A 12,132-nucleotide genomic window follows, 5' to 3' on the forward strand; every position below is an offset into this window, starting at 1 on the left:
TTTCATCTTCCTAAGATGACCAGGATGCCAGGAAGGACAGCAGGTCTGCAGAGACCACAGTCCCTAAATATGACCATGTTTTTGCTTGTTTCCTTGCTTTGCGGAATAGTAACAGCATAAAGGACATTTTCCACCACATGCATTTTCAGTGGGGCCAATAGAAGGGGAAAAAGAACTTGGGAGACATGTATGTCAAACCACAAATGTCCCTAGTGGCCACCCTGGGAAAGTGTTCCCTTAAATAACATACTTAGAAAAGGAGTATGACAAAGTGCAAACGTGCAGTTTTAAATTCCGTCCAGTGTTTCTATAATGAACATGGAATAGTTTTTAAGTCAGAAAACTAAATTAAATGATCCCAACTGGGAATAGGGGATTCCTGTTTTCAGGGAATAGAGGGTGGCATGAATAACTTTTTAAAGACTCTTTAAAGCTATAGTTCTATAATGGGTTGAGAAAATGAGTCCATTCTAATCTCACTACTATCTAAAGAAGTTTGAGATATTAAAAAGGAAAAAGCCAGCGATTCAGTAGAAAAATGGACCAAAGGCATGGACACAGTTCACAGAAAAGGAAAGACCAAATGTCCCTAACACTCAGGTAAAGTGCTTAATTTCCATCGTAATAAGAGAGAAAAGCAAATTAAAGTAAGGTGTCATCTGTCTTCTGTCAGATCGACAGAAGCCCTGAAGTTAGATACCATCCTGTGGGCAACACAAGGAGATACCTCCTCCCACTGGTTGGTTTGCAAAATGGTGTAATTCCCTGTGGAGGAGAATCTGGCAATACTTAGCCAAATATTATGTTCTTCATTTCAATCTACTTTTTTTGAAATTCAAGCTACCCATACATCTGTCCATGCACAAAATTTTAGGTACAATTACTCATCACAACATTGTTTTCATGGTTAAAAAAAAAAAGGCAGCAACCCATCTATAAAGAAGGCAGGTTAAATAGACTGTGATACGTCCACATAATGGAACATGATTTGCTGTAAAAAGTGGGGAGAAGTCTGCTTAACCAATAGGTGAAGATCTCCCCTATATATGATTAAGTAGAAATGGGTGAAACAGAACAGATAGGTAATATGCTCTATTTTGTGTAAAAAGGGAGGACGGAGTTAAGAATGCATTTGCTGGGGCGCCTGGGTGGCTCAGTGGGTTAAACCTTTGCTTTCGGCTCGGGTCATGATCTCAGGGTCCTGGGATCGAGCCCCGCATCGCATCGGGCTCTCTACTCAGTAGGGAGCCTGCTTCCCACCCCTCCCCCGCCTGCCTCTCTGCCTACTTGTGATCTCTGTCTGTCAAATAAATAAATAAAATCTTTCAAAAAAAAAAAAAAAGAATGCATTTGCATAAAGAAACACCAGGAGGGTTTAAAAGAAGAAGAAGAAGAAACTAATAAAAATGTAAATGGTGGATGGGGTCGGGGATGGAAGTGAGATTTCACATGTGTTCACTTTCCTATAAGACTTCAGCTTTCTGGAACCATGTCAGTGTATTACCTGTGTCAACTGAGAGAAGCAGCAGAACTGAATCAAACAAACACATTTATTTTGGGTCTCAGAATTGCAATTTGGGAATACACGTTAAGGTAGCAACCCAAATTTTGACCCACGAGGAAACAGAAGTCAGGGTTTATTAAAGAGAAGGGAATGCTTGTCTATGTTGGCAAAGAATTTGGTTGATGTTGGCAACAGAAAACCAATCTTGGCTAACCATAATTGCTTGCGAAGGCAATCACTGAGCAAAAGTTCATTCCTATACCGGACTGCAGGTGTTCATGCAAAGTCCTGGGAATATCGGCTGTTTGGCCCAGTGTAAAAGTCCATGTTTCCACCCCGGGAGGAGTGTGCATAAGGCCCACCTTAATGGCCTCCCAGCTCCATGTTAAAACCCACTGATATAAATGACTCCTTTTTATTGTACCTTTCAAGCCTTCAAAAATGAAATTTAATCAAGGGGAGGTGAGAGGGGCACAAAACTTTCTCAATGATGAGAACATGGATCGTACATGATGAGTACAGAGGGGAGGGGTGGAGAAGGCACCATACATTTCCAAAAGCCACATTAGATGATTTTGTTTAGCTCACTAACTTCTTTGTCTCAACCACGAGGTATTAATTGAGACATCATAACATATTAATATTAGAACTTGAGCCCAAGATCATTCTCAGGATTTTGTTGTTGAAGGAACAAACAAGTATTAGTTTCTTGGTTGATTTTTCTACTTGTTCCATCCTTACCCTTTACAATATGATTATAATTAATTATCACATGGTAAGCAGGCCAAGAAATATTCACAAGAGAATTTTCATGCCCAGAATCTCTACCTTTTACCACCCTGATAATGAAAGACCTAACAAGTACCATATGACTTCACTCAAATGTGAAATGTAAGAAACAAAACAAAGGAACAGAAGTGGGGGAAGACAAACCAAAAAACAGACTCTTAACTGCACAACAGACTGGAGGTTAACAGCGGGGAGGTGGGTGGGGTGTGAGGGAAATGGGTGAAGGGGATTAGAGTACACTTAACGGTGAGCACTGCGTAATGCATACACTTGCTGAATCACTAGACTAGATGCCTGAAACTAATGCAACACTCTATGTTAGTGATCCTGGAATTAAAGTTTTTTTTTAAATAATGAAAAGATGGGGCGCCTGGGTGGCTCAGTGGGTAAAGCCTCTGCCTTTGGCTCAGGTCATGATCTCAGGGTCCTGGGATAGAGCCCTGAATCAGGTTCTCTGCTCAGCAGGGAGCCTGCTTCCTCCTCTCTCTCTGCCTGCCTCTCTGCCTACTTGTGATCTCTGTCTGTCAAATAAATAAATAAAATCTTTAAAAAAAAAAATAATGAAAAGACCTGAAGAACTGAGGTGTTTAGGCATCTTCAGGAAAGGCAAGCATCTCCCTTTCAAGAAAACGTTTTTGCCAAATTTAAGTTTGGTACAAAAAGCTATTAAGGAGCATGTCTGGGCTGGAAGAGTCCTTGTCTAATCTGCTCCTTATGCTTTGGTTTTATGTTGACTTAAATATAAGCCTGGGGACCCGACAGCCCTCCCTTCGAGGGACCCATGCTTGGGTCCTGAGTGTTGAGTGCTAATTCACTGATTTTACCAAAGAATTTCCAAAAACCCATTTCTGCCTGGAAGGTTGAAGGAGAGCATTCAGAGGGTCACTGTGGCTGGAGGAGAGTCAACAAGAGGGGTGGGGGGGTGGGGGAACGATAGGGGGGTGGGGGGGTTAAGGAGGTCAAGAGTGGCCTTGTAGTTGCTTTGCCTAGGCATGGCACTGGAGGGGAATGCACACCAGAAGAGGAAGCTCCAACCTTTGAACACCCAGGAAAGGAGAAAAAGGACCATTCAAGTCAAAGACAGGAAAACCATATGGGCTGAGAAAGCTGTGGGAAGAAACTTTCCAGAGGAAATGTGACAAGCCACTGAGAATTCAGAGAAAAGGAAGATTTTAAATATGCATTGGCTTTGTGAGGGCAGGTTTTATAGGTGATCCCGACAAAGGGGACCCTGCAAATACAGAGACGGAATCCAGCTTTGAGTGGACTGATTCATTAGTGGAAAGCAAAGAAGCAAATAACAAGTATAAGAAACTTGAGAAATTGGCTTTGAAGCACAGGGAGAGAGAGAAGGAGTAGCCAGAGCAGTAAATGAGTGAGGGTAAATCGGAGCATAATTGCGGGGAAGAGGAAAGACTTTTTTTTTAACGGGGAAAGTGTGAAGCTGGGTGCTAATGAAGCCAGGTGTATAGTTTTTGTGGCAGGAAGTTCCTTTATAACAGCCTCTGTATGTTCTACGAAGTAGAAGACAAGGTCTCTGCTCGGAGTTAGGGAGGTGATCAAGGCATCAAGGAAAGTTTGCAACAATCGTTGTCAAGAGCAGGAGAGCGAGTTGACCAGAGAAGCTCGGTAAGGTCGCTGGGCAATGCCGAGGGTCCCCTTGGCACCAGTGATTATGAATCAGGTCACAGCAGCACCAGCCTGCCCCATGGTGTGATTTTACTTGGTTACACTCAGCTGTTTGGGTATTGGTGTGTGTTGGCTTTATCCAACTTTGGGCCTTTGCCCACATTTATATGAAAAAAAAAAATAGAATACAGAGGACTTCAGGATGCTGAAAAATGATTTACTGAATGGATGAACCATGGAATCTAAGCTGGCCGGAGAGGGGAGTGAAAACAGAAGGGTGACAAATGCAGGGAGTAAGAACAGTGGTCCAGAGCCTGATGGTCCTGATAAACTTGGATGAAATGATGAGACATTATGGTCAGAGAGTGAGTGGAAGGTGGGGCAAATCTGATCCTGAAAAAGATATGACTGAGTAGAAGGATGAAGTTGCTTAACCCAGAATTTTGGAAATGAGGTCATGGAACTAAGAGGTGAGAACGTCAGGTGTGTCCCCATGCACGTGAGCACTGATTTGCTGAAATGAGAGTCAATATGAGAGAACATGGTAATAAGGTAATGTTAGATAATCTAGTTGTGTTTACAACCTTTGATTTTATGGAATTAAAGATATCCAACTTTTGTTCTTGCCAAGTAGGAACGTTCTCTAGAACACAACCTATTATCACCATTATTCGTTTTAAAAAAAAGATGTTTTAACTCCCCCCAACTTCTCATTTTCCACCTCCACCTCCAAATAAAGAAGGACACAGTCTCAGATTAAAGGACCAATACTTTCCCAAGAAAAGGTAGTATGCTCATTATACACACACATATGCACACGTTCTACTATCTTCACTTTTCTCAGTTGGCCAGGATCAAACTTCCTGCACGTTGAAATGGTCCATGTGATACTGTGATTTATAATAAGAAATAGGTGTTTGGTCTGCATCCCTGTTCTGACACAGAGCTCCTAAAAACCTTGGGATTTCCTAAATGATAAGAGAGAGAAAGGTGACTTTTATAATGACAATGAGATAACTTTTGGAAAGCCAGGTAACCTAAACATGGGGGCTGGTTGCCAGAGGAGCCATGTGATAAGAAGCTTGGAATTTTCATCCTCCCTGTCCTTGGCCTGACCCCTGGGGAGGAGAAGGGAGCTGCAGGTTGAGTTCAGTCACCAGTGGCCAATGACTTAATCAATTATGCCTATGTAATAAAGCCTCCATAAAAACTCACAAGAAATGGGTTCAGACAGTTTCCAGGTTGGTGGACACATGGAGACGTGAGGAGAATGGTGTACCCAAAGAGTACAGAAGCTTTGCACCCCTTCCCCATATCTTGTCCTATGCCTCTCTTCTGTCTCTTTCTGAGTTATATCCTCTTATAATAAATTGGTAATCTAGTAAATAAAATGCTTGTCTGGGTTCTGTGAGGCACCCTAGCTAATTAATGGAACCCATTAGAAGGGGATCCCACCAAAGGCACCCATAAGGGAATCATTGGAACCTCTGATTCATAGACTGTCATCAGAAGCACAGGTGACAATCCGGACCCACAATTGGCATGGGGAGACAGTGGCTATCTTTCAGGACTGAGCCCTTACCCTGTGCCGTAGGACACTCTCTCCAGGTAGATAGTGTCAGAATCAAGCTGCATTGGAAGACACCATGAGAGTGTCCAAGAATTGCTTGATGGTGTGGGGGAGAAACCTATACATGTTGAAACTGGTATCAGATCTGAATCTTTGATGTAGCATTTGAGAAGGGCTACTCTTACTCTAGTCTAGTAAAGTTCTACTTGCTACCTGAAATAAATCTGTACTCTTAAAAGTGTCCTTCCATGATAAGACTTGAGCAGTGAGACACGGCAGTGACTAGAAATGGCCCAGAATTATCTTTTAACAGAAATCTTGTGATCAAAGATCCTCCACGTACACTGTTACTATTTCATCATTGTTAGTGATTTGCCAGAACTTCCCATAGATTAAAATAAAAGATTCCAATTTAAGTCTTCATTTCTTTTCCAATTTATCTAACTTATCAGTTAATCCTGAGCAAGAGAAAAAAGTGAATGTTGCTGTGGGAGGATCTCAATCAGTCCGTTTCTTAGATGAAGGGGAAATAATAAATCACAGATGTAAATCAAATGCAATCATATATGGCTATTAGGAAGGAAGATATCTGGGTCCCAGTCTTAGTAGGCCACTAATAGTAGAGTGATTGTGGCCAAATTACAACCTGTTTCCTAGTGTCCACAGGCGTAAAGTCAAGGGTTTCTAAAGACTCTCGCAGTACTCACATGGTATGTAAAAGTAAGTGGTGCTTTGGCCATGCCTAGAGAGAGCTCATAATCTTTCAAATTTGGCAGGCCTCACAATCACCATGTGAAAAAGAAAATACCAGGGTTCCATGCTTGGAGATCCTGCTTCAAGAGGTCAAGGACAATGGGTCCAGGAATCTCTGTTCAACAGGCACTTTGGGTGATCCCTGGATCTTTGTTGGAGAAACTCTGTTGGGGGCCTATTTAATGATCCTTGGTCTTACCCATGAATTGAATGAAAGGAAAATCTTGGCCAACACCTGTTCTGCTATTTCTTCTTTCAACTCAGGTTTGGACTTAAGACTGTCATCTCTCTTTCTCTCTTACTCTCAAGATGCATATGGAAGTTCTGTGACTAAGAACTCATCACAGTACCTGTGGGCAGTGTAGGCGGTGATCATTCTCATTAGCTAAAAATGACTGGCCAGAGCAGAAGCAGCCTGGTGAAGAGGGATAGCCGGCAGAAGAAGCCATGGTAGGAGAGGGGAGAGGTGATCTGGGTTTGGAGGCTCAGAAGATGGTGGCAAGCCAGGGAGGAAACAAAACTTAATATTCTATAACCTATCCATATCTAATAGTCTCTAACAATCTTATAAAGAAATAAGTTTCTTATAGTATTTCCAGATCCTATTGTTCATTTATAGTATTTATTTCCAGGCCTTCAAGGTTTTCAAGACCCTTTCCCATTTTTAACGTTTAAAAAAACCTGATTCTGCTGAAAACCTGAGTGTGTGTGTGTGTGTGTGTGCGCGCGCGCACGCACGCACATTTGTTGTTGTTTGTTTGTTTCTAATATTTAATCAGAATGTCATACAGTCAAGAAATTATAGCTCCCTATTTAGGCTACATTTAGCCAATTTAGCTAATGCTGCCATGTCTCTATTTTGAACATTTTGCCTCCAGAGCCATTGTTGTCAGTGTAAATTCAGATGGAAGGGTTGAAAAATAAAATTTGTAAGTGGTGCCTATTGAGAGTTTCTACTATTTAAAAATCTGTAAGAATGAGTTGGACTACCACTAGGGAGATGGGTAGAGGCAGTATATGAACTGAAAGCCTGTTCTGCACCTGTGCATTCTCACCCTGCCTTCCCCATCTCTTGCTCCCCCACACCCCCCCATAGCTTCCTGTCTCCTGCTATGAACTTGAGACTTTGGAGTGAGGAAAAAGAAGAAATCAGATTTTCCTGGCTTGTGCATATCAGCTGTGGTCTGATTCAATACTTCCTTGACCCAACCCAGGCTGATACAAAATTTAAAGACTTTAATTAATTAATATTCCATCCTTCTATTTTATTTTCAGTTCTTTATCCCTCTTGATCGACTTGTTAGCCTTCTGAAAACATTTTTTTCAGAAATCTTTAATGTGAGAAATTGAATATGAACTTTCTAAATATCTCTTTCTGATGTTTGAACCAGTCAAATATCACTTAAATTTCATTTGAATTTCTAATATTAGTATATAATCATACACAATTAGGATCTGACTTATCCCTGCTCTCTCCCTCTCCTATCCTGAATTTCCTCATACACCCTCAAGCATAGAGCAGAATTGGAAGGTTGAGACGGTTGAACCAAAACAGTGGTTTGGTTTATCCAATGAGAGCCTAAGAAAAAAAGCTAGACTCAGGGCCACTATAATACATTCATATCTATCGCCCTCGCCCCGCAAGGACGACAAGAACCCTGGTTCGGATGCATCTTCTCTCTCTTTATTTCTGCAAGTCTACACACTTATATACGCTTACATGACCAATCAGCGAGCAGGGTACAGGAGGGAGCGAATCAGGCTGTGCACCTAAACGAACAACTTCGCTAGCAACCAATGCTGTTTACTTCCTCTTAGGCATTCTGCTTAGTCTCACGAGGCAATCCTAACCTGGCAACTAGCCAGGCGCCATCTTTTAATGGCGGAGGCCGCCCTGGCCAGGGGCCTGCCTCCGACAATATCCTTAAAGTTAACCACTAAAACTTTTAAATTATTTGTTAGAGAGTCTCTTTACAAATTTCTCCTTAAAACTCAAGTCGCTGGTGGAAGCTTATTGTGAAAGTTCATCTGTGAGAGCCTTAAGGTCATCTACATTGTGCTGAAGAACTGATTGATGGACATGTCCCTTTAAGTCACTGCATTGAAAGAGCTACCTTAGTTGGAGAGTGGCATAATTTCAAATTGTGTCAAGCAAATTCCAGGAAATGTTAAGTTGACATGTGCACTATCTCTGGAGGTATTATGGTTGGTGGGCAACCCATTTTTTTTTTCCAGCATATGAAACTTATATTGGAACTATGACTAAGAAATATTTTTCGCAGAACATAGTCACAGTTCATTTCAGTTCAGAATTCCCCATCCCCACTCCACCACCCACATCCACACCTTCTCTGTTGGGTTTCATGTATTTAAGCACTGGTTCTATTGAGCTAACAAGCTACTTCTTCCCCAGTCTAAACTACAGTTTCTCCTTCTCTAACATGGGGGCCATAATATCTCCCTACCAGTAGGAGTGATAGGAGAATTTGTTCAAAGATAATGACAGAGGAGTGCCTTGGTGGCTCAGCTGGTTAAGTGTGACTCTTGATTTCTACTCAGGTCATGATCTCAGGGTCATGGGATGGAGCCCCACATTGAGCTCTGTGCTGGGCATGGAGCCTGCTTGGGATTCTCTCTCTCCCTCTCTCCCCAACCCCCAACTTCCAGGCATGTGTATACATGCTCTCTCTTTCTCTCTAAAAACAAAACAAAACAAAACAAAACAAAAAAACAGAACAACAAAAAAGATAATGACAGAGAAGTTGTCTGATAAATTAAAGCACAGTAGAACCATGATAGGTTATTTAGATATCCATCAATTTGCTGCCATTGAATATGTCAATAGAACTGGGAAAACTACTTTATTTACTTGTCAACACATACAGCTCTCAACTTTATGCCCTCACTCTTCTAAGTGGTTTTAAATATTAACTCATGTAGTGCTCTTATCAACCTTACAAGACAGCCCCAATTTACAGAGCAGGAAACTAAAGTAACTTGACCAAAGTCACAAAGAAGTAAGGAGCATAGCCAAGATTTTGAACCCAGGAGTCTAGTTGTAAGGTCAACCCACTCAACCATGATACTGAGCTACCCTGAGAGAGATCCTGCCTGCCTGCCTGACTATGGCAGCCACATTAGCAGGTTCAGTCCTGAATTTGCAGACAGTCCCTGGGGAATTTAACATTTTTATTCAACAAATATTTATTGAGTATTTATAATTTCTTTGCCAGGCACTGGGCTAGGTACTAGGACTATAAAGATAAAAGACTCCCTTGTGGAGTTAGTGGTTGTTGAAAAAAACAGGGAACACCTGATAAGAGGCTATTTCCCTTCCTTTCAAGTCAACAAGAGTAAGCTGAGTCAAAGAAAATTCCAGAGCATGTGAAGTCTAACCTCCGCCCATCCTAAGTAGCCTTTGATTAGCTTCCCAATCTCTACCTATTTATCTGTCAAAAAAAGAAAGCAAAGCAAACCTGGATGACTCAATAGTTTAAAAACTGGGGTTGCTTCCAGCTGATCCTAGGGCAGGTCAACTGACTGATCTTGGTATAGCCTCCTTCCCCCCAGACTGCAGAGAACCAAGGCCAAGCTAAGTCAGAATAGGTCAGCTTTTGAGGGACTGCTTTTATCACCCATGTAAGGTGCATATGGTACACTAGTTCTAGAAAGAATGTTGATTTCCTCACTGGGTTTTACATGGTGAGTGGGTATGGAGGAGAATGAACATCACAACATCGGAACACGTAAGAAAAGAAGAAAAGAAACCAGCCATTTGTCCTCATTGCTAACAAACCAGTGTATAGATGTACAGAAAAGGAGTATATTACTGACTTCATGTTGCTGTTTTAAAGGAAAATAGCCATCAAGGTCAAGATAATACAGGCAACATTTATCATATATCTATTCTCAGGAAGTATATGGAAAAACAGCAAATGAACTAACGAGGGTTTAGAATACAGATGGGTGCTCAGAAAGGCCTACTCAAATAGGCACGTTTGAAATCTCCTTGGGGTGGGGGGTCACAAATCTCTTCCCACTGACATCCAGTTAGGACTTGGGCTGTGGATAAGAAAGTCAAGCTGAGGGGTGAGGAGTGTGACTCCAGGTCACAACACTTTGCGTGATCTCTCAGGCCCCACATTTGCCAATTACAGAGGCTTTACCTAGTGGACCTCATGGGGGGAAGCTCACCTCCTCATAGCCCACTTCATGCAAAGCCAATGCACTGTGTCTGTGTGCAACGCATGGAGTCTCTGGAGGGATCCTTGGGCCCTCCTGGCTGGTGATGCATAGAAATACCTGCATTCCTAGCCCTATCACCACCATTTGGAGGCCTCCTTATGCGGGGGGTGGGGGGTAGGTCATGGTTGAGGCATTTTTCAGGCACCTCTGGAGAGAGCACCTTCTAGAGTTGGGGGCAGGGGGATCCTGAGCTCTGAGTCACTCTGACTCAGTATTCAGTATTTTCACCCCCAGTTCTCTCCACCCCCTCCACAAACTGGCAGGAGCCTTTTGTCTGGGCTTCCTGTTTGTGCTGGCCCTGTTCCAGGGTGAAAAATAAAACACTGGGAGAGCTAGTGCTTCCCCAGTCTGCCTCTTCCTCCTCCAAACCAATAAGCATTTAAAGGCTCCATGGTTACTCTCACTTTGGCTTGTCCTAATTGATCACCTCGATGCCTTTGGCTCTCTCCAGCTCAGCTCTGGCCAGGCAGGAGGCTCAAACAAGAGGTTATTTTTCAGTTGTAATTGAAAGGTAAGTATTTGGACCGAGGTGACCCTGATGCTGGGGCAGCCCAGAAAGTAGACCCAAACCTAAGCCAACGATGCCTCTAGGCTAAGAAATTCAAATCTAAGGCCAACCAATCACAAACAGCCAACTTTTCCAAATAAGGCAACTGTTCAAGCTAGACCCAATCAAGCAATTTCCGTGCTTTGCTTCTCTGCCTTTTCTATGCAAGTCTTGCCCCGAGGCCCCAAGGGGTTCCTAACCACTTGTGGTTTTCTGCTGCCTGATTCAAATCCATTTCTACTCAAATAAACTCTTAAAAATGTAATATGCCTCAGTTTATCTTTCACCAGAATATCCTACCAAAAGTAACCAAACCACCTTCAAGAAAAAAGCCTGGTCAACTGCTGCTTTTCTCTGAACTGTCCTCGTGCCTTTGCCATCCCGATAAATTCATCAGTCACATCAGCTTCCGCTGAACTGCATCACTACTTCTCAACCAGAATGTTCTGGATGACATTCAACTGAGGAAATTTTCTAGTGTACAAATAATCAGTATCAGTAATCTTTTCAAAGCATGACGTGTGAGAAGAGTCGGTGAAATTTTGTACCCCTCAAAGTCAGCTGCACCTGGGACCACAGAGGAAGGTTAGTTGCTGTTTCCTGAATGCTATTGGGACAGGTAGGGTGTCCATGAGTCTGCTCTTCCTACAGCTACTCTGATGGGGGAGGTATTGTGGGAGTTTTCTCTTTCAGGGTGCCAAGCAGGAAATGGGCAGCACTCTTAAAAATTAACTTCTCCTGGGGCTCAAATTAGCAGCTGATTAGATAGAAAGGCAAATAACCTAGGTGAAAGAGAAAGCTATACCTTCTGGTTCTTAGATGACTTTGACCTAGAACTGTGTATGTTAAAAAAACTAAGCGGCAGGGGTGCCTGGGTAGCTCAGTCAATTGGGGCACCTGACTCTTGGTTTCTGCTCAGGTCATGGTCTTGCAGTCATGGGGTTGAGCCCCACGTGGGGCTCTGCACTCAGCACAGAGTCTCTCAGATTCTCTCTCCCTCCCTCTTCCTCAGATAGATAAATGAAATCTCAAAGAAAGAAAGAAAAAAGAAAGAAAGCTTTAATAAACACGGGAATTTGCTTTAAAGTGTCTTTA

This window comes from Mustela erminea, chromosome 21 (genome assembly GCF_009829155.1).
Source record: "Mustela erminea isolate mMusErm1 chromosome 21, mMusErm1.Pri, whole genome shotgun sequence".
NCBI classification, from domain to species: domain Eukaryota; kingdom Metazoa; phylum Chordata; class Mammalia; order Carnivora; family Mustelidae; genus Mustela; species Mustela erminea.